At 35.3% G+C, this 23542-nt stretch overlaps 1 protein-coding gene across 2 annotated transcripts in view; it reads left to right on the plus strand.

Annotated features, from left to right (window-relative positions):
• Window positions 1-23542, plus strand: part of LOC129797522 (LIM domain-binding protein 2) — a 421356-nt gene that overhangs the window by 378683 nt on the left and 19131 nt on the right. The gene's annotated exons all lie outside the window — the stretch shown is intronic.

Here is a 23542-nt window from a genome sequence, read left to right on the forward strand (position 1 = left end):
TATGTATACGATATATATAATGTATGTTTGTATATAAGTGAAAACCTGTTGGAGGCACACGTGCGACTCGCGGCTTAAAAGTTCACGTTTTCCTCGACATAATCCACAATGATGATGTTAAAATGGTCCATGGAGGATGGTTTTCTTGTGGTGCTTTGTATGCACGGGCAGTTGGTGCGACGGAGATATCGCGAGTCTTGCGCGCTTAGGCCAAGAACAGTAGTTCCAAACCAATAAAATTAAACAGCAATGACCACACGATCTCATATGTAATACAACGACGTGCTTGTTCCACCATCCATACACAGACAAGAAGAAAAATTAATAAGACCCAACAGCCACCACAATTTGTTTATAGTTCACTCAGAGGAGCATTATTTTTCATTTCATAACCCTTCAAGTAGTAAAATCAATAAATTAACCATCATACATGCTCTAGCTTTTAATGTTACCTTTTTGCAAAGAACACCGAATCGTACATCGTAGCTGCTGGATGCACATTAGAACGCGATATAATTGATTTGAGGATGGGATTTAATTGCCAGCAATTAAGGAATGAAATTGAACCCATTAATGAAATCCGCCTCAGGAGGTATATAGTACATGTCAATTTGTTGCTCTTTTTTCTCCAACTCCTCACTGTCATCATCATTCATTTTTTTATCCATCAACTCTCTGCACCAACACTCACCTTTTGCATCCCAACTTCGCTGTGTTGTTTGGTACTCGCACCATGGTGTTCGTTGAATGTAAATATATGCATATTAAATATCAAAAGTGATGGCTTTTGTACGCTGTGTGAATCTCTTTAAGATTCAACTCCACATGTGCAATTGTCCGGTCCAAAGTAATTCCCTTACTATCCTGGAAAAATTTGTATGCACACATGAACTTCGCTGTCCGTTTCTCTTTCTATTGTACCATATCAATCGTTTTCTGGCTGTTCGCTGCTGATGATATCGATTGTAAACAAAAAGAACAAATATATACAAATTCAGCACCATACTGGATACTAATTGCAACGTGTCTAAAAATATATTAACATATTTTTAAGTTGATAGAGAATAAAATTGATCATTTTAGGAATTAATTTTGTTTAAAAATGTTTAAAGAACAACCATTAAAATTAAAACGTTTAAAATAGGTTGAAAGCAGCAGGGTTCTAGGAGTGCAATAGAATGTTCACTTGACTCTCATGCTAAATGTTGTTAATTTGAGTACAGACGTTAAAGTTAAAGTTAAAGTTTTGTTCAACATCACTGACAAAAGTTTAAAAGAAATTTTTCTTTTACATATCTCTACTATAAAAATGGTTAATAACTTATGACCAGAATCTAAATGCTTTCTCAAACATGTCATGTGCAGTGCAACATTAATGTCTTTCTCCTTTTCAGAGTGTTGTTTTTATTTCCTCCAATCCAAACTAATTTGTGTGCAAGTGTTTTAAAACACCTCAAGAAAATGTTTACATTGAACTGACAGACTGATCGAAAAAGTATTATTGTGCTTTTATAGCTTATGGTGCACCGCTAATAATGCACGGAATCAAAACATTGGAAGACCATGTCTGCCACTAATGTCTAACATTGCACCATAGTGCCCACAAAAATACTTCAACATCGTGTTTATATTCTGTACACAATTGATAATTTTCCCTCTCTGTTGTTCAGAATTAATAATTACTTCACTGCCTCTGTATTCCACTCGTAATCAATTCTATTCAGGCCCTCGCACTTAGAATTTGACGCTCACAACAGTCTATGACCCTAGATTAGGTCTCACTGTTGACTTTTTTTGTACAAATAAAAAAAAATGTGTATTTATTTTAATTGCATATGGCGCCAGAGATGGAAAAAATCACCCTGATTTTTGAGTGCAAAAAATGGGAGAAAAATACAGGGTTGATAGATAAAAGCGAGTGTGGGGTTAAAATTAACCACAAGAGACGCGTTAATTTTTTTTTACCCAACAATACACTTCATAGGAGAGTTACGAGATATAGAGAAAAGTGTGAGAGGGTCAACCAAAAAAAAATATTGGGGAAAACCTCAATAATTTCCACAATTTATTGCTATTTTGCCGAGTGTAGATATCAGATGACAGTTATTAGGTAATTTTCGATTGAAAAATGATTACACTGGCGTCCATTTTTCGACGCTTTTGTATCACTTCAATTTATAAGGGGTTGCATTGTTCAGTTCAGTTGTGAGTTTATTTATTGTGTGTTTTGAGTGTGATTTTTTTTGGCTATCGTCTCTGTGATTTTTTTTGTACATTCATCAAAAAAGAATAGATCCTGACTTTCGCATCTTGATGGGCTTGAGTGAAAATTGACTATGAGTGTATGAAGTGGCCCATTGTGTCTTCCATGCCATTTATTTCTTTCAATACTGCCTCCTAGTGCGGCCATTTTCATCCATTTGGCATGTCAAGAAGTAAGAGGAGTGATAAATTTTCCTGAAACACTGATACAGTTTGCACTCAAAGATTATGATTAAAATGTGCACAAACAATCATATTTCAAACTAAGCTAATTAGGTATAACTGCCACTTTATCATTTTTGCACTCAATTATGGCAAATTGTGCTTATATACAGTGAGGTAGTTTTTTGTAGTTTCGAATCTCAATACAAGAGCCACAGGTACTGATTTTAGATCATTAAAAAATCTAGAAGTTTTCTTAAAGTTTTCTATAAGAGCTTAATTTATTTAAATATTTATTTTGCATGAAGATACTTTTTCACTGTTTTCTCCCGGAAATTTTTAGTAATATGTACGTGAAACTAAAGATAATAAAACAGAAAGATTAGACTATATAATTTATAAAAAATTTGCTTGTTGCTATTGTCTAAGAAATTCATTTAGCCGATTGAGCCTAATATTTTATTCATTGTGTTGGAAAGTTTTAAATGATTTCTATTATTTTATTACTTAGTAACTGGCAGGTAACGATTGAATCTGAGAAATAACACAAAATTAGGCACACTATTATAAATCTCAACTTCAGTAAGGTTATTGCAGCTATAGTCTTACCTATTAGTCTTTTGCGGATAATTCACGTTAAGGTGGACATGCTAAAAACACTACAGCAGCTCACATAATTTGTATATTTATGTTTGAGGTGATTATGAAATACGTGGAAATTTGCGTCGTATATCTGAACTTGCAGCAGTACACCAATGCAACTCTTGGAGCACCTGCGTGCATTTCTCTAATATTCCGCGCAATTCTGCTGGCCTCGTTTTAAGATAAACTCCTATGTGCGCTACTGGAACTCCCTGACCGACACTTTTGATTTCTTTCCTGAGCTACCAATTTCCCGTCTCTTTTGCTACCGTGTAATTTATCTCGCACAAGAGAAGTCTTTTGTGCGAGATTTTTGGAAATTTCTGGAGCAAAATGGGCATGAAAAATATCTCCACTCAATCATCGTTTCGATATGAAAAGCAAATTTCCACAACCCCTGGTGAACTATCAAATGGCGTTCCATCAGTTGCAGAGGATGGATTGAACCCTCTCTCCATATTCTGGGTCAACAATAGATGTTCTGACTATTTATGACATGACTGCGCGACACTGTGGACAATTTTTCTTCCGTTTCAAATCGCCATTGGCCGCAAGAGTATCTCAAACAATGCCTCCACATCCTTCATGCTTTTTCACAGTGGTTTCACCTAATATGTAGAAGGGATATACATAATACTTTCAATTCTCTCTCCCCTTTTTTTCCAACATCCGTATAGCCCAATTCATCTCGTCCATGAAGGGTTTTTGCACACTGATTGAGATACGCAATATAGTGGAATTTTTCAAGGATCATTTCATTTCACATATTTCAAGTCACTATCTCAAACAATACCCCTCGAAATGATGTGTTGCAGGAAAATTTTCAAATATCTGCGGTAGAAAAAAAATCTAGGGACGACGTCGAACAAAAATTTTCCAGATAAGTGATGTTTTCTGTTTTTGCTTGTGGCAAGGGTCGAATCTTATCTTTAAACGATTTCTTAAGTGGTCTCTCAATGCTCTCTGTGAATTTCGATTGCCTCTTCTGTCCATGGCGTGTCCAAGATGCAAATGATGGCCTATACCCTGACAATTGCTAAAATCTCGATTGGGGTGAAAAAAGGCATCAAAGAGCAGCTGTTAAGGGTAAAATGGGTAAAATGCAGCGGAATGGGAGAATATTTCAATATTTCATATCACCATCAATCGTTGAACATAAAATTCGATGTGGTGACGCGTTTCATGTCACCTTTAAGTGCTAAATTAAAATCGATTGAATTCATGGGAGATGACGCATACTTTTTTTTCATTGTCCATTGTCCTGAATGTCTCAAAAAAAAAAAATTAATATGATGTGCATTTTGAAGACTAGATAAAATTAATTCAATTGCGTATTCTATGAGTTCAGAATTCTAAAAAAAAAACACATTTGTTATCATCAAAAATAAAATTAAGACGATTTATTGTAATAGCAGATTAATTACCAAATTTATATATATTATTTTAGGTATTATGTATATTTTTAGTTCGTAATTAGAAAAAATCTAATGTCATAAGGCAAAGCATAGGATTATAGGTAATAGTGCAAATAATTATATTTACTTTGATGCACTAAAAAATATTGCAGATCTAGAATCCAAGAAGTGGACGAAAGCTTGTGGACTAATCTGAAACTTTATTATTATTCAGTTTATTGAAATAAAAGAAAACTGGTCGGTTGGCGCCAAAGAAACTGGTTCTAGACAGACAATTTATGATTTGTAAAAAAGTTCACTCGAACGAAGAAAAAGAGTTTCCAAGGGGGAAAGAAGTATTACATTCCCAAAAAATGTACAAAACCCATCTTCAAGAACAGAAATTTTACGTTATTTATATTTACAGAGGTGACCACTTCTATTATATAAATATATAAAAAATAATAGTGCAGAGTGGAGCACAGTGGAGGGGTACTAAGTGTTTTAAATTCATATTTACCTTTGCACTTGGAGCATACATATATGTATGTGCATGTACTTGTACATACATATATTCACATTTATTGGGGATTTAACACGAGTCAAGCCACCCGATAATAATTTCATGACATTTTATTGATGGAGCTGATTTTGGAATGAAATCGTGCTAAACGTACAACTCCACCAAAAACTGGTTTTCTTCATATTATAGTGATACTTTGTCTTAAATCTATCGTGCCATGTCCACCTGAAGACGCGCGATAGTTGATGATGCTGGGATGGCGATTAGAATCTGCCTTTTTTTGCCTCACACTGATTGTTTGTGGCTTCCCTTCTTTCACAGTTGAAGAAAAAATCGTTATATCTCTCTTATTTTATCTTTTATGTTCTACAGGTAAGTACAGAAAAAAGTGAATCCAAGGAGAACATTTTAAAATCGTGCTTTTGTCTGAGGAGCTTTTTTCTCATCTCCTTTATCCATTAAAAAAGAAAAAAAATTGAGAATTTTGTTTAAAAAATTCATATCTAAGTAAGGACTTGAGTCAATATTTTTCGCATGGGTTTGTTATACATACATATATGTATATTTTCTTCTTCGTCATGGTTTTCTTCCACAAAAGCTCATCTTCTCGGATGATGATCAACAAATGTGACTCATTATTGAGAAGATGTTCGAAATTTATTGCAGTTCACTGCTACTTTATTTCTTACATTTGAGAGCATCATGCAAAAATTACCCCATTCCTGGTAATTGATTTTTCTGATGGTGTACAGATATCGATTCCTTTGGCAATGATTGAGCACTTCCCCAGCAGCTAGCTGGATCTGCGCACTGAACTTCAATAGGCAGACGCGCTTATTAAGTGGACAATTACTCTTTGAGAAAAGGGAAAATACACTCTTTGGCATTGGTATTACATTCTAATGCATTTGACTGCAGCAAAGGAGATACATACTCTACCAAGAACATACAATACAAAATAAACTGCAGTCATTGTCGGCACAAAATAATAATAACAATAAAAAAAAGATACAATTAAAACAGAAATAAAACAGAAACAATGAAGCTTCAGTCTCCACTATGTGAACCTCTTGCACTGTGAGGCACACTGGCTCGCGAGGAAGATGTGCACAAGAAATAATAACAATAATAATAACGAGTGGAAAGAAGTTAGAAGTGTAAAGAGTAAATGGATGAAAAAAACCTTACACGCGACTGTCGTCACCCTGGAAGATTGGTAGAAGATTGCGAGTGTCTCGAGGGAAGAAAGAAGTGCTGTGAATTGCTCGATGGATGTTTCTTGGCGGGGTCAAGTGTAATTCAGCTGTAATTAGCAATTATGTTGATTGTACGAGGAAATTGTCACAATGCACGAGGCCCTTTTTGATTCCTGTTTGGATCATTAAACATGGATTTTAGCTATATAGTATAGGTATATATGTACGTACACTGGCTTAGAGTTTTAAATCTACAATACAAAATATATCCCTAAATAACCCTAAATTATTATTAAAGTGAGAGTTATGTTGAGCTTATAAAGCATCAATTAATAAATGGGTAATGTTATTTTTGAACCGGATATGTTCAGCTCAACGTATTACTAACATTTTATAAGTTTTTAGGGATTTTATGTAGTTAAATTTTTTTTTTTTTGAAAATTCTTCAAAAGTTAAGTTAAATAATTTTTAAATGGAGTAGTTTGTTTTAAAGAAATTATCCCAAAGATATTAAAACATATAACGAAAGCTTTTCTATCTAAACAATTGCTTCGTTTAAGATATAAGCTAAGAGTTCTATTAATTTGAAGTCTTTGTTTTACATATTTCAAAAAAAAATCTCAGGTTTTTTCGTGCATCTCGATGAAAGGTTTTCTTCCGTAAACACGTACGGCTTAATATTATGAGTGAAACAAGAAGCTGTGCATTGGAATCGATTTGGCCAACCCCTGCAGGTTTATGATCATATTCAATGCTATCAGATCCAAAATTCAGTGTTTTTCCGCGTCCGCGCATGAATATTCGATATGCAAAAGATTACCAGTGGCAGGCATCAAGGCATCAGTTAATTGTCCATCTTCCAGTGTGTATCGTAATTATACTGGCGTGGAGTGTATGCGTCGCCAGATAGTGTGTCTGCCAGTAGCCACTTTATCTTCATCTCTCCATGCCTCTTCGCCGTGAAGACAAGAAGCAAAATCTCAATGTCCATGTATAGTGCTTTTGATTTCTCATCCCGGCCCATCTCATCAATTCGTCTGTTTAAGATGGAAGCAAAGAAAAAAAAAAGGAGCGAGAAATTGCTTATAATGTCTCATTGTGTTCTGTAACGTGATAATATTTGATACACTCTGCCTCAAAAAATAAACCCAATTCAGCATCGTCTTCTGAGTATAAATTAATTGCTCCCAAACACAGAGGAATATTCTTGTACTGATCGGATGGGATGCTTTTTTCGAGTGGAAGCACCAGGAGTGGTTTCTGCAACGCACTACTGATTCTCAATGGGAGACACTCGATGCATGGGAACTGCAATCAAAATAACAATAATTTCCTCTCATGATCCCAATAATATTTTCGTGGGGAAACTTCTTTTCAATAGGAGGAAAGACAAGATAATTGGATTCAGAAGATTCTCTCTGCGTCCCAATGCCGAAATCGCGATCTGTGAGCGGGAGTTTCGAGGTGTATATAGGCTTCGGTACATTATCCATTCTTTTGTATTTCTCCTCACGTAGGGAAATCTTGGACTTGATGGCTTAGAGAATAGGCAATTGATGATGCTTTTTGATCAGTATATCCCTCTTATACTCAGCCACCACACTTTTAAAACATTTTGTCCAGTCTATAAAGTTTTTGTTTACTATTCTATTTCTTTTAAGCAAAAAAGCCTCGATACAGGGCTTGGGGAAGTGGTAGGTTGCTATACACAGAAAATAAAAGTTCGTAGCATTGTTCGTCAAATTTCGTGAAAGGTTCGTAACTCCAACGCTTTTACATGGGAAAATTTACCTCCATGTTCGTAAAATGGGGTCTCACTCCCAGGGAGGTTAACCCCATTATACGAACCTGGAGGTGAATTTTCCTATGTAAAAGCATTGGAGTTACGAACCTTTCAAGAAATTTGACGAACAATGCTACGAACTTTTATTTTCTGTGTATATACATTATATACCTCTAAGAAAAAAATATTACCTCTAAGACTTGGATGGGGAACTTATAGTTTATTTTATTTTCTTTTATTAGAGACTCTGGTTGTGTTGCCTCACTCCATGTTGCCATGTTGGAGGACAAAAAGTCCAAAACAACATCTATATACGTACATATATAGCATCTTCGTGAGTAAAAGAGACAATAAAGGTGCTCAGGCCAAGATATATGTATATATGTATGTATGTACAAATAGTATAGTAAAATGTGCATTGAAAGTCTGCATGTGTGTTTAGGAAAAGAACTAAGAAGTAAACAGAAAGCCGAGACGAAGTGAAAAACGTACGAAATGAAAGTAGAATAAAAAACTTAAGTTGAATAATAAAAATCAAAAGAGAGAAAAAATGAATAAAATGATCATCTCGTCACATATAAGTCCAAGACTACGGGCTGTTTTTTCCTACTGTCCTCTTTGATCGGGTTAAGAACCTCAGAAGCGTCTTCGGTGTCTCGTTTTTGACCACGTCAGAGTACCAATTTCTGTTTCAGTTCATCTTTGTTGTTGTTTTATCTCCCTCACACAAGCCGCGTACCCATCGAGCCATTTCGCGGTGTTGGCTTCGTCAGTTTCAATTTTATGTATCAACTTAAGTTGCTTGCTCTTGATACTCATATGTGCATACCCTGAAAGCGAGCAGACTTATATACTTTTATAGCAAAAAAGAGACCAAGAAGCAACCACGTTCTGTTTTTATGTATACACCACAAGTGCGCGCGCAACCCAAGTACATAGTGTTGTAAGATAATACGTGAGTATATACGCAAATGAGATGGGTAAATAGTCAGAATAAATCTCGACATGACGATATTCTGGACAGGTTAGCAATGGGCGTTGATAAATACGAGATCCCGCTTTTTATACCATTCCCTGTTCTTATCTCTCAGCTGGAATATGCTTCCAAGATTATGAGTTGATTTAGTTTCGTGACAAAAACAAATAAGATTGAGATTGAGCCACGGAAAGTTACAAAAAAAGAGAAGAAAAAACGATACACCAAGTCAAAATTGAGGTTCTTCGAAATCACTCCTGAATTCTCAGAAATGGTGCCTGCAGCGGCAAAAAATTATAAGATGGAAGAAGAGAAAATCTCGGATTATTGTCCTTTGCTTCTTAGGGCTTCTCCCGGTTTTTTGTTCAGCTGTCACTTTTGAAATCGAACTCCGATTGAATACAACCCTGTCTGACCTTAATATCCAAGTAGGTATACCATATTTTTTTCCTTGGAGATATTGATGGATGCAACAGGCTAGACTCGTACTATTCAAAATCAAGTGTCCCCTTCTAACTCAGATTGTAAAAAACAGGTACTTCTTTCCAAAGAAATGTACTCAAAAAATAATGAAAAATAATTTGGAAAAATTTACGTTCCTTGATAATATGTAGAGAATTGTAGGGTCAAAAAGCTCAGTCAGGTCAGTTAATAATATATTCTAATTATAATAATATTGCCACCTGATTGGTTTTCCACTATCCAAGTATTTAAAATAGATTAGCGTGATGTCTTAATTGGTTATTTCTTGTCCTAAAACTTTGCTTATTTCCATACTTTCTTCTCTAAGTCCTTCGCTTTTATTGTGCAATAATGAAAAACTAGAAAAACCAACTGGTTAAATGAGGCTTCTAATGTTAAAAGTTTACACGTGTTTTAGAATCTTTTATTCAACTGAACAAAAAAAAATGATAAAAAGTTTAATATCTAAAAATAAAACTAATCCAACTAAATCTGAACTGAATTAATAAGTTAACAGCCGATATTTTAAGTTTAATGTAATTTAAACGCGTGTAATGTAAAATTGGTATGTTTTTTCCGAGTGTATATTCATCGGATTCGTAAATGTCCCTTTTTTATCGCTTTCCATCACTTTTTGGTTTTTTTTTGTATGTTTTGGGACCCAATATTACCCTAAGCAAGCCTTAAGCTGTTCCTCTTTTTTACTTCTTTTCTCCCCACTCCCTATGTTAGTTTACAAATTTGGGATTTTCATGCGTTTTATCTCCATTTTCTTCGCTTCCATCAGCCCATATATTGAAATCATTGAAATACGTTGTAGTGAAATCTGTTGATGGTGTTGTATTATAATTTTTCTGGTTGAGGCAAAACACAATATAAAAAAAAACGTTCGACAAAATCAAAAGAAAACCAAAAAAGATTGAGCGTCAGCTTCAAGGCATTGACCCAACTCCACTGATTTGTTATTGTTTTGTCTCTTTCTCGTGGGCCTCTCTCCATTGGACGTGTATGCATATGTATAAGGGAGTTTGTGCACGATTATATGCATTTTATGGCACATAAGATCCACACGTTATTTACTCATATATAATCGTTGGTTTTTCTTTTATTTGAACCTCGCTTTTTTGTTGTGCCCCCTTCTGCACATGCAAGAGATCATTTTTTTTTGTTCCAGGGGAGACCTTTTGTGTGGACAAGCACCAAGAGAAGAAGCAAAGAGGAAGGAGTTTCAGTTTATCTTACAGTTGCAGATATTTTCCACTTAATGTTTTGTTGATTTAGTACAACTCGGAGGTTTTTCGAGACATTTGATGTGGATATTCTGTAAATAAATGGCTATTTGCTCGCACTTGCGAGCGGCCTCTTGGCAGGGGGTTGCTTTTTTCAGCCAATTCCTTCAAAATACACCCATCTCAGAGTAGCTAATGCACATGCTCTGCGTGCTATTCAATCTGTGTGACCATGTCTTACTTTAGGTTTTTTGTTCTATAACTCTATAGACTCTATAAGCGTTATCTCGAACAATGGCAACAAAGTGCTTTAGGCAATAAATTAATATCTTGCAAAAGAAGGTTCATGCATGACGAACAAAAGGAAAAAAAAGTGCATCCATCGACGGTGATTTGTCTCTTGGGCTGGCACTTTATGTCACTTGCGAGTTATTCTAAATCATACGATAGCGCGACAGAGTCGTTTCCCTTGCATCAACATCATAACATAGTGTGGTGTATCTGCGAAGCTAATGTATTGCATAACCAATTTTCTGTTTATATTTCTTCCAACGTAAACACCATCAATATTGCTTTTCCTTATCGTTGTCGTCAATTTGGAGTGCACTTTGCACTAAACAACATGTAGTTTGATGCCTTGGGATGTGCTTGCCAGCTGAGTTGCCATCGTCTTGTCCATCAATTTACTTTCGCGCTTTATGCTTATATACTTTAATGCTATACACTTCAAAAGGTTCTTCTCGTCCAGCTGCGCCACTGATTACTCCTTCTAAATACTACTCGTGTATATACACGCAAAATCTGCAATAGTGCATCGACGAGATGTTTGCAGGGAATTTCACTTTAATTCCATACCTCAATACAGGCTAATTTCAATAATTCGCTCCTGGTTTTCTCGGTACAAATGACACGAGTTTTCCATCGAGATACCTTCTCCATAACATTACATCACGGCTTTGTGTAGGCTTTTTTCTGCACTTCGGCATCCCACTTTGCAGTTTTGACAATGCAGATTACCGTCAAGCCTTCTAAAACTTGTACATGTACGTACATATAGAAGTAATCTGCACATTGCTTTATATACCTACAAAAAGTTACTGAAAATGTAATATCTCATCGAATTGAAAATTGAGTTTCTACAATTAGAATTATCTTTAGAGTCTTTTGTATTATTTTTTTTATTTCTAATTAACAGGAAATTTTACTTTCAAAATAAAGACGCCTGGTGATACCTCGCGCTTCCATTGTGAGTCATCAAATTAAGTTATCACAAGCCCTCAAGTAAGATTACAAGAAAATTCGCAAGACAACAAGATTGTAATAAATTTTAAAAAAAAGGAATTATAAAACGGATACAAAGTAGTTTTCTTTTATAAGACAGTTCTGCCTTATTGTAACTATTACTCGGATATATCATCAATTCTAACCGAGTTGAAATGAAAGGCTTATTGGTAAATCCAATTTGATTTTATACTCAAGATCATTGAAGACAGAAAACTCAATTTGATTCGCTGTCCAGTATTTTTTCCATCGTCCACGTACATAGCTCCCAATTCTTGCCTTTCTGCTCTTGGTTGAAGCATAAGTACGACTCTGTTCTGTGAGTAGGTATATTCTGTGTGTGCCACAGGTTTGTTAATAAATGCGACGCAGATAAATAATGCATGGCAGCAATAAATAAAATAAAATGCTGAGATTATGTTGCAACACGTTGTTTTCTTTGCATCTCTTTCATCGATCAGAGCTGGAGATTGTGTATCTCACATTGGGATACCTGTCTTGCTGGACAACCATCTGTGTGTGGTAGTGTAAGTGTTCTCTCGACTTTAACACCTGATCATAAGATTTTTTACTCCTCGTCTCTCCTCTAGCAACACAGAGTATTCAATTGGTGATCATGTGGATGCAATATATGCTATATAAAATCCAAATACATAAATATATGTAGGCATGATTAGACCATGGGTCTCTAATGCAACATATATGCTTCTCTGTTGTATTTACTGTCCACTGTATGATTGCATCCCTTTCTACTTTACTTGCGCTTTTGTCTACGGATGAGGTAGATGCTGGCAAGCATAGGAGAATGACAAAGTGATCATTACAGATCATTGCGTACATATCAATATATGGTATTAGAAAGTAGTTGCCCTTCTGGATGCAGTTGTAATAACACGTTCAGATTGTTGGATGCATTTGATGAGGAAATCCACATGCTATATGAATTGGTCAATTTTTCGAGTCACATAACCTGTCCTGCAGTACTAGCTACATTTGTACTATACATAGGTAATGCAATTCTATACTGCAGCAAATTGCGCGCAAAAATTAAAATTAATCAATGATGGTATGTATACGTGACATATCTTAAATTCTTCTCTATAAAAGCCAACTCCACGCGGGGAGATTAATGCGATGATTTGTTCCAATTTTTCTTTCTACTTCTTCACAGTTCTTAATCGTTTTTGTTGCACCTCACCTAATGCTTCTTCCTCTATAGCCTGCTAAGCCGAGGTCTGTAACACAATATTAATTAGTTGAGAAACGAAGATTAATTTCCATTTTTCACATTAACGACTTTTGGTTTAGGTTTCCTTTTTTTCTTCATAGAATCTCATTAATATAAATCTCGCATTTAAGAACTATATATTGGGTCAGGGGGTCCAATTAGAAGCTATAGGGTCACTGAACTCTTAGCATCTTCCCCGTGTACAGTCCGGAAAAGTCCACACATTTATCCTTGAGATAAATTGCTGAAGTAGAACACTCTCCTTAAAATCAATTGTCCAGAAGATTACGATCTCAAGATGTGTGATTGTGCACTATGTCATAAGTTTTAATGTTATTCAGTGCGGGACAGCTGCAGCGCAAAAAGCGTGCAAATAAACGACCAACGACTTGTGCATAAAATTACACTTCAATAATTCACTTATGAGTGAATGAGCGTCTTCACAATTACCACCGTGCATGCAAGAAATTAATTGTTGGGTTCACGGGTGTTAAGAAGGATTTCTTATACGGGGTTGTGCGCAGAGGGATGCGAATTGCAAATGAATGGTCGCCGGAAGCGCAAACAAGGGCAGAAAGGAATCTTTCCTTCCTAGCTGTTTTATTTAAAATAACAAAACAAACCCGACAAACCGTTTTAAATTTATCACTTACCCAGAGGAAGTGAGATATATATTCCTTAATGTCCTAATTCCTTCAAGACGCAAACACATAAATTACTACAAGAAATTTTCACACAATTTAGCAATAATTAGGTTGTCTTTGAGCAAAATGCTTCGAGTATTTTAATTCGATGCTAATATTTTATCTATATGCTTCCATTGTTCATATTTGAACGTTTTATGGATCCGCTTTTGGGATCAAAACCACATACAGATGATCATGATGGTCTCTAGGGGTGTCCAAATAGTAAAATGAGGGTGACAACAGATGTCAAGGTGTCAAGAATTTGTAAAAACGTGGTCAAGTCGCTGTCGCTGCGGTATTTTATACCGAAAAATTTCCCATAAAACTGTGAAAAGCATACCACATTGGCCGGCAAACTCTATCCATCATCATTTGTCAATATAGGTATATAGAATTTTGAATTGAGCCTCACCATCAGTAATTGTCTTTCGTGCACTAAAGTATATCGCTTCTCCCCTATCTGACCATCTGGTGCGTAACATTCAAATTTATTTTCGATGCCTAAGAGCCAATCCGGGGACTCTCCATAACCTAGAAGAAACAACACTCCATGCGGTGAATTATGGCGGGAAGGTATTACGTCACCATCTGAACACGTGCACCTCTCGCCATAATAGCCTCCCAACTTATTTTGAATTAATCATGCACTATTTTTGTATTATTTACGGAGCACCCATCCCCATTCGCATCTCCTGAACTTGTCGCTACTTATGTATGCATTCACTTTTTTCCCGCCACAATTCTTCCTTGAAATAATATTATGCGAAAACCTCCTGTTTGCGTTTCTTCTGCAATGGTAGAGGTAACAAAATGGGGTATTCATTGAAAAATTTTTATGATAAACAAAAATGTAAAAGTAGTTGACATATAAAAGTACCTTTATCTCAAAGACGTGTTAGGCATGCGTAGGTACTCAAAACGTTCACAGGATTTATGTAATAGGTATTTAATTACGAGATTTACCTAATTGTAGTTTTTTATTATACATATGTTTCTGTTATAATTTCATCAGTTGCTCGTATTAAATCAATTAGATATTTATAAAATGAAAAATTGTGATTTCTTATAAAATTTTCTTTGATATAATTCCCAATAGTAATAAAAAAGGAAACAATTTGGTCATAACTCACCTTGATGTGGGACCCCTTGAAAACATCTATATACAGAAGAAAACCCTCAATAAATTGGAAAACCAAGGTGCTCTATATATATGTACACACGTTTTTTGTCTCGCTATGACGACCAGCAAATTGTAACAGATGGCACAATTACCGTCTAATTATTTTTCATGCCAATCGAAAAAAGACCAGACATGACAAAAATATCACCAGCGGAAGTCCCATTACCGTGGAATACGTAAAATCATAAGGGGATTAAAATTCTATAAATTCATGTTATTTCACGGTTAGCACGTTCCACAATGTCTGAATCATTTAATTGCTACATACCCGGTATCTGCAAAATATAATCTCAATTCCTCTCGAAAAGTCAGTTTCATTGGCATTGGGGATCGCTTGTCCCCTCTAATTGGGTCAAATTTGCCACGAATTAAAACTACTTATGAGCTTATGAGTTCAGGCAGAAATATCTCTAAACCGATTATGCACCGATTTAAGCTCTGAAGAATCCATGCTGAAAACATGTTGGAGGAAACACGTCTCTGTATTCCCCCTTGTTTGGCTTATATTTTTTTTTTACTATGTTGATGAAATTTGCGCTGATAATTACCCCGATAGTGCCGGAGAATTGGGGTAAGTTTCGGGCCACCTGACATGTTGAGTAAATTCAGTACAGAACACTTATGAAAATTTTATTTAAATTTTAATCTGCTAAAATGATTGCAACCATTGTGGAATAAATGCTCAGTCATTCAGATGATATTAAAATAAATTTGACTTAGCTTGAATTTTTTTTTCACTATTCTCTGAAGAACCCCTCATAGACCATTTTTGGGCATTATCTGTGCTTATAATCTACTTTTTTTCTTCTGCTCTAATTGGTATTCATTTCAATGTATATGACAAGTGAAATCGGGACCTGCTTTTGGGATGTTTTTTTACTCTGCCCAAAATCATAAGAGGGTCAATTACAATAGCAAAGACTCAGGGGATGTGTGCTGGTCCGTCGTTTTGAATTAACTCTCTATATGGCAAATTAGTGTGGAACCTGCTGTCAGATCGGATTTAGCCTAGACAATGTCTAATACCTTTTTTTCAATTTGACCACCAATTTTATGGCTAATTTTTTATCTTAGCAGATTCCAAAGGTATTCTATTCACGAAGGTTTTTGCATAACTAATCAAATTTGCAATACCCTACATTCGTATATATGTATATAACTGCTTAAGTACTCTTCTCCGAAGAATCACATCCATGTATGGGAAAGATTTCTCATCAAAGACCCCATGGTGAACACTTTTAAGGCACACATTCATCGACAGTTAATTTTCGAGAGGGGTTGGCTTTTCTCTTTTATTTAATGCAACGTATTTATATATGTTTTTTGACGCTTGAATTCTATCATACAATACAGTGTAAGAATAAGTTACTGGATGGAGTAACGTTCGAATGTACAAGCGATTCTGTGCCAGGGGATCTTTTGAACACCTGTGGACTTATAGGGCAATGACTGGTGATTTTTTTCTCCTCACTTCTCTTTTGATGTGTAGTTTTTCTTCTCTTATGCAGCACCTTTTCTTGCTCTCTCCCTCTCTTTATGTATTTTTTTTTTATTAAATTTTGTTTTCTCAGTAATTCATTTGAAAATCGAATCAAACTCAACTTTTTAATAGTATTCGGTACAAATTTATAAAATAAAAACAGAAACAAAATAGATAAATAATGTTTTAAACAATTAAAAGTATTTATATGATTTTTAAAAGGAATTATATAGCTAATTTTTTGTACCAATGACTACTAATTGGTTGATTTGATTATTAGATTAAAAAAAATTTAGATTGAAAATATAGTTTAACAAAATTTCCAATAAAAATCCAACACTCTTTGAAGTTGAAGACCTTCACTTGAGAGTTCTTTCATCCCAATTCCAACTCTTTTCCTTCTTACTTTGAGTATTTGAAATCAAAGGGCACAAATAAAACCACATATACATATATATGGGATTAAAGTAATATGAGAGATTTAATTAAAGTCAATAGAATTAAATGAAAGAGTTGAAAGAGGATCAAATGGATGGGAACCCATCTAATATAGCTATTTTATTAAATTAACCAATATAATCCCAAAAATCAATTTATGATGTCGATATTCAACCAACTTGGCCCATTTACTTCACTCGTGCCACATTTTACGATAATGGGGACAAAGTGAATGTGATGGTCTGACCATAACCATTTAAATGAAGTTGCAATGTCAGAGTTCACAAATGCTGGAAATGGCCCTGCACTCTGTTACACTATCAGTAATTGTAATTAAAATTCATGTAAAGTGCTAATATATTGGTATAGTATCTGCAGAATCCACCAAACCACTAATTGTACTTAATTTTACGACTTTCCCATCCGATAGTCTTGCCAAGGCCAGCATATACAGGTGAAAAAAATGGAACAAAAGCACTATTGGTGCACAATATCGTGACTTATTGTTCTTCCTGCAGGTTCCTCCAGTATAATTACAATTTGTAGTCTTTTTGCTTTATTTCAATAAATCAATAAAAGGCCTCATTTCTGCATGGGTATTAAATGCGGTCTGACCAATAATATATTTTTGCGTGAGAAAATATTTCTCACTTTCATTGACTTCCACCAGAAGCGACATGCAAATGTGTAATTATCGAATTGTTATTTTTGCCAGTAAATTTCCCACAAAAAAAGCCAATGAAGAAGGGTTCAACATTGATTTCTACCAGCTGGGTGATCGGAAAGTATATAACACTATGTTGCGAAATATACAAGCTTAGCATAGATAGCTTATAATTTGTTCTGACAGAGACTGTAATTTTGTTTGCTACATTGTATGGCCACAACCCCCAAAGGGTTTTCAATACCAGTGGATGCAATTAAAGTTTAGATTTTCAAAACTGTTCCCACACAATTTCGCTGTATTTATGGGTTGAATGTGGCACAAAATACACTAGCAAATTGATTTATACATTTAAGTGCACCACACAGGATCCCATACTCATGTAAAATGATACACTGGTTATTGCGGGATAAATTCACAAAATATCCCCACAGGAGACACAACTTTACAAAGTATCTCTCTCATATGAAACATTGTTCGGAAGGAAATCCATGACATTGCAGAGAAAACCTCAATTTGTTGGTACACAGTTAGTAAATAGTCTTGCCATCTACAATAAACAATAAATAAAATGGGTTTTAGCGGTTGTTCTCCTTTTTAAGAGATTTCTAAAGTATTTAAGAGTCTATTTAATGATTTAATAAAAAGAATATAAGAGATTTGTATTAAAATAATTAAAGTTACTCGATTAGAATTAATCACTAGATTTTTACGATACAGTATTTAGTTAAATTCAGTTCATGACATGCTGAAATATCGATATTTGCCAATGCGGACTTTACTTACGATGAGAACTTAATTATATCTTTACAAATTAAAAAAAAACATTAGGGGAGGGCGGGGCTAATAAAGTCACTTAAGGGTTTAGAAAAAGCTCAAAATATCATATTTCCCAAACACATAAAGCGAAATGTATAGCTCATTTCTTTAGGAAATTTACTGCCCTACAACTCTTTCTCAGATCATTTTGTTCTATCTAGCTAGGAAATATGATATTTTAGGCTTTTTCTAAACCCTTAAGTGACTTTATTAGCCCCGCTCTCCCCTATGATTTTTAACTTTTCTCAGCACTCCTATAACCCTTGAAGTGATACATTTAGCAGCATAATTCTTTCCCTAGTGCAGTAATAAGAATGGAGAGAATCAGATGAATAATTGCTACTGGGAGTGAGAATGCTTTTTATATGTAAAAAGAAATCCTAAATATGGAGAAATATGAGGTGATTGGGAATTTCTGCACAAATAGGATCGTATATTTTGAGTTTTAAGTGGTGGTATTTTTCAACCACTATGAACAACCCCACAGTCTAAATCTTTATTTCCTCTTCGTACACTGAATGATTTTTATTACCCGCGATGTTTCGTATGGAGGGGAGAGGATTCCATGGAAATCGTTACTTCCACCCAATACCACTTTCTCGCATAAAAATCATAAAATACAGCATACGATACGTCTCTTTGCGAAATCAAGAGCATGAAAATAATAAAAAGGATGATTTTAATCGTGAAAAATTATTGTTCTTTGCCATTATACACTCTTATATATTTTATTTGTATTTGTGTATAATATCTCTTTTTTGCCTCTGAAAAATTTCTCTGTGGGATGATCCGACTGGTTCGGGTACACAACCCCTTTTCCGGGGGAACCTTTTAGTTCCACATGCATAAATAATTTTATTGGATAATTTTTATGTCCTTTTTACGAACTTACGCATTTCGTCGTAAAATCACATCAAATCAAACATCGATTAATTTCGTTGTGTGATTTCGCAAGTGAAATTGGAAAATTTGATTGTCTCGCTCAGTGAAGCGTGGGGTTGTTTAAATTTATCTGGGATCCCGAATGGGGTGTATGAGAGGGGGTATGGCTGTTCATCACAAAATATATATCCTATATATGTTTTGCTAAATGCCTATCAGTCACTTGCAAAAATTTACAGGAGCTTTAATGATGGAATTTTCTCCGACATGCATCTACTTATTTGCTTGTACTGAGGATTTTATATTTAACGACTTGTGCAGGAGGGATTAGAAGGAATTTGCATGAAATACGCGCGCACTGGTGTTCCTGAACTCATTTGCGATCCGAAGCTAATTCTCAGCGGTATTCCAGGCCATAGACAGAGGGGTTGGATGAGGCAACGGAAAGCAATAAAGAATTTTACATCCGATTTCCAATGGGAGTTGTGGAAAAGGCTCTGTGAGATTGTGACATTTTCAATACCTTTTGCAGCAACGCAAGAATTTCCTGATAAAATCATGTTGAATCACCTTCTTCTATTACCCACCAACCCCAAGCCTCACTCACAAAGAACCAGAGAGAAAATTGTGTAAAAGGCAATGTGATAGCCGTATCTCATTTCGCTGTATTTTACGATGCTAAAACTGGCGTCAAAGTCTGATTGACGGATCAGGACTTCACAGCATAAAGTGACTGTGGATTCGGTGTAAATATCACTCCCTAAGATCAACACATTTAATACCCTGTCTTGCAATTCCACCAAAAGACGGGAAGTTGACTGTAATACAAGAACTTGAGCTGGAGGTTGGGAATTCTCGCAAATTATCTGGCATGTCGTTGCTCCTCACCATACGCAAGTCGTCTAATTGAGTACACGAGGTGTTTGCTTATGGAGAAAATGCAAATTAAATGATTCTCTTTGCGTTTGACAACAAAAATCACATCCCTCATTTAGTACAATGTTGGAGGAATACCAACAAATTGCGATTGCCTCTGTGGGTACTTTCGCTGGCACAGTTAACCCTTTAACGTCCAACGTGAAACATAAAAACATTGAAACATGCGCTCTTTTACTGCGATTTTTATTCTATGAATTTTTTTAGAGGACTTTTCTCACTCAGAACGTCTTCTTTGACCCCTTATGCGTGAATTTGATGCATTTGTAACATGGAAAAACAATTACATTCATAAATAATTGAAAAAATAAAATGTTTCACGTTTGGGTCAGGGTATGACCCAAAAAACCTTAAAGGGTTAATAAGGGATTATTTCACAAGGGGAGGCATTTGTGTAGCACATGATGTACTTTTACATTAATTTTTAGAGTCTAGCTAGAGAAAAATACTTTAGTTAATTAGTAATCAAAAAATCATTTACCTGGCAGATAGTTTAAAAATAAAATCAAATACAATAAATCAAATTGAATGGGCTAATACCATTTCGAGTCAAAGTTTCTAATGTTTAATTTTTTTTTCAAAAGTTTCGGTTCAATATGGGATTTTATCTTATTTTACCTATATATTTTAATAATTGCATTTCAATAGCTTTAAAAAAAAAATTTTTGACACAATTTTGAAGTTTTAATCAATGCTTAGAAATACATATTAATCTACCTACATCGCCTTGTAGCAGTTTGTTTTCTAACTGAGAAAGTTTCACTCAGCACCAATTTCCGTTTGATTTCCTCCCCACCTAAGCCTTTCAGTATATGCTTCTCATTATCTAGAATGCCCTCCTGTTTTACGTCACTTTTTTACAGCCGAGGATTACCGCATGGTCGATTAGAGTTGACGATTGGGTGATAAAATATTTAAAGCGCCATTGAAACTCTCTCCACGCGCCTTCTACTTCCAGCACTGTGATGAGTTTTATCTCCTTTCATGCAACTCACTTGTTTACGATGGAAATTTTAAATTAGTTTGTCTCTCTCTCTTTCGCTCCAGCCACCCCCGAAATACAAATCAACAGCGAAATAACTTCCAAATAGTTTTACAGCTCTTGTTTAGATATATTTCTGAGTGAAATGCTTATAGAATTGACGATATGCTTTAATTTGAGTCACCAAGGGACACTTTTAGTATATGGAATTGTGTAAACCAGATAAGATTTGCGCTTTGCCGAGAATATAAAACGCTTAGAAAAATTGCACATAAAATTCATTTGAATTTTAATAGCTTAGCGTGTTTAACCATCTATAAAATTAAAACACAAATTCACCTATTTAATTGGCCCTTCTTTGGGTTGAGGAATATCTATATGCTACCGTCGCGTACCGATAATAGGTTGACGGCCCCCAATTTCAACATTTTACAACCAATTCATCCCCGTCAAATTGGATTTCCAATTTTATTTCCATCGATACATATGCTGCGAGGGGAAATGGGAAAAGTCATAGAGATACCCAATGACTTTTCCTCTAGTTCACCACAGAGAACAATTCCATACTTTCCGTAGAACAATGTAATGAGATTACATATTTTTGGCATAGAGAAGGGGAAAAAGCAAAAAAAATTACAAGTGAGAAAAAATGATGATTGCAAACTTTTCAACTCTGGAAACAGAGACGGTAAATTGTTATTGCACAAGGAACGAAATTGCTTCGTCGTTTAGTGATTGCTGAAAAGTCAAACTTTTTGAATGTGCTCCAAGTCCACCTATTCCATGTCATTCAATGTACAATTTTCTTGCTCATTCACTTAAAAGACATACCAAGTTTTCCACTCATCGGAATTGATTCACTTTTCACACGATTGGACAGACAAGTATTGATATTCGGTGAAATTTGAATACTTTCATCATCCCCAATGTCCTCAATACATTTTGAAAGGGGAAGAAGTGTCTACTAAACTCCACCACATTATTTCATTATCGTCTTCTCCAGGCAATTTTCCTAATTTGCTCATTTATTTGTCCAATAAGAAAATACCATTAGGAATTATTATTTGAGACTTTGTAAGAGGAAAATACTGGGACATACCTACCGTACAAAGTTGAAGTTATCTAAATAAAATTGAACTTACAGTTAATACTAAATGCATAGGAATATTTGTATTGGAGGCATTATATCACCTATGATTTGCTCATTTGTACCTACCATTTTTTTAGAACAATCTATTTGTTTTTGAATTATACATAATTTCGTCTTGCATTCTTTTCTCGTAAAAAAATATTTTTCCGACTTTTATTAACTCTGTCTCAAATGCAATATGCCATCACGACATCATAATGGGATGTTTTGTGTATCACCGACAACCCCCATTCTCTCAGGGCATAAAATAAAATACCACCACCCCACTCAGGAATGTGTTTCTGAGAAAATGTCATGTTGCACGTCGATTAAGTCCGCGTGAGCTCAGCCAAGAAATATTCAAGGAATTTATCGATTGGGAATTTTCACGGCACCATTTCGATTTTTCATGGCTGTTGCGGGGGTGAATGAAAAATTGGTGTCTAGGGAAAGGGGTTGTCTTTGTTTGCTTTTCAAAGAAGTAATTATCACGTGTGTTTTGCATTCTCTGAATTCTTTTGTGACACCACAGAAAATGAGGGCTCAATTGCGGCGATTAAAAGGCAACCTTTGAATATTCCAGAATGTCGTATTTAATTTACTTTATTATTATTGCATCCCATGCATTTTTTTTATTCAATTTCTACTTATTAGTCACAGAAGCACTTTGGGGTGCTACGACAAAACTTTCAGCTACATAAATTTATTTAAAAGCATTTTTTGTCGATGTAGAATGCGCCCGAGAGTGGAACTCAACAAGTCCTGGGTGACAAAACGTGTGCGCAGGGGGGAGAGGAGTTAGTGCAAATTGTTGGTGGAGGCTTTCAAGCAATGGGAGAAGAGTGAAATTTTTTTGGCATCGTGTCCGCTCAATGGGAAACATTTATGGTGCCTTTTTTACAAAATTTATATCACTTTTCACAAGATTCCAATGGGACTCGGTGGTTCTCTTTGAGCTACATATTTTGCATGCTATGACAGCCACATGCGGAGGGATAAATAATTGAATGGTTATTGGTACACCAAGTGAAAGTTGGGGTGGAAAGCGCGGGGAAGTCATTGCGCGAATTCTTTTGTGTTGTAAAAATTGCTGCTATACAAGAAAAATCCCATTCTTCTCAACTCAACCTTCGTATCTTAGCATTGAGAAAACCACGAATATTTCGTTAATTCTTTTTGGCCTCCACTAGAGCTACCCTCTCGTTTTC

Source organism: Lutzomyia longipalpis, chromosome 1 (genome assembly GCF_024334085.1).
Source record: "Lutzomyia longipalpis isolate SR_M1_2022 chromosome 1, ASM2433408v1".
NCBI classification, from domain to species: domain Eukaryota; kingdom Metazoa; phylum Arthropoda; class Insecta; order Diptera; family Psychodidae; genus Lutzomyia; species Lutzomyia longipalpis.